The sequence below is a fragment of the Uloborus diversus genome, unplaced genomic scaffold (genome assembly GCF_026930045.1).
Source record: "Uloborus diversus isolate 005 unplaced genomic scaffold, Udiv.v.3.1 scaffold_58, whole genome shotgun sequence".
NCBI lineage: Eukaryota > Metazoa > Arthropoda > Arachnida > Araneae > Uloboridae > Uloborus > Uloborus diversus.
In genome coordinates, this window is record NW_026558769.1 from 144482 (window position 1) to 145478 (window position 997).

Consider the following 997-nt stretch of genomic DNA (forward strand, 5'->3'; position numbering starts at 1 on the left):
AGTCCAGTCCAGTCTCAGTCAGTCAGTCTCGGTCAGTCAGTCAGTCAGTCATTCAGTCATTCAGTCAGTCAGTCAGTCAGTCGGTCAGCCTTATTCAGTCAGTCTGTCAGTCAGTCAGCCTTATTCAGTCAGTCTGTCAGTCATCCTTATTCAGTCAGTCTGTCAGTCAGTCAGTCGGTCAGTCCTGTCCAGTCAGTTAGTCAGTCAAGCAGTCAGTCAGGTAGTCAAGCAGTCAGTCAGTCAGTGTCAGTCAGTCATTTAGTCATTCAGTCAGTCAGTGAAATAGCCAGTCAGAGAGTCAAGCAGTCAGTCAGTCAGTCTCAGTCAGTCAGTTAGTCAGTCAGTCAGTCAGTCAGTCAGTCAGTCCTGTCTCAGTCAGTCAGGCAGTTAGTCAGTCAGTCTCGGTCAGTCAGTGAGTCAGTCAGTCAGTATCAGTCAGTCAGTGAGTCAGTCTGTCAGTCAGGCAGTATCAGTCAGGCAGTAAGACTCCGCTGGACAGAACTCCGATAGCCTAATGGCTAGACCGCTGGTCTTCCAAGCGAGTGGCCTGGGTTCGAGTCCCAGCCGGAGCGAATATCTTCAATGTATATATTTCTTTTCTAATTTGAAAATTCTTTTTTTTTTCAATTTCTTTCCTTTGCAATTATTGATTATTTATGTAGGGAAGAAAATTCTGAGTCAGTTTAATTTTTCGACACGAAGATTTCAAAGTGTTTAAATAAACAATTACCAAGGTGCATTTTTTGTTTTTATTATATTTAAAACTCCCACCGACAGAGCTCCCATAGACTAATGGCTAGAGTGTTAGGCTTCCAAGCGAGTGGCCCTGGGTTCTAGTCCCAGCCTGAACGAAAATCTTCAATGTATACTTTTAGTTTCTAATTTGAAATTTCTTCTTCTTTTTTTTTAATTTTTCTCTTTTGCGAATATTGATTATTTATGTAGGGAGAAAAATTCTGAGTCAGTTTAATTATTCGACCTGTAAATTTCAAAGTGT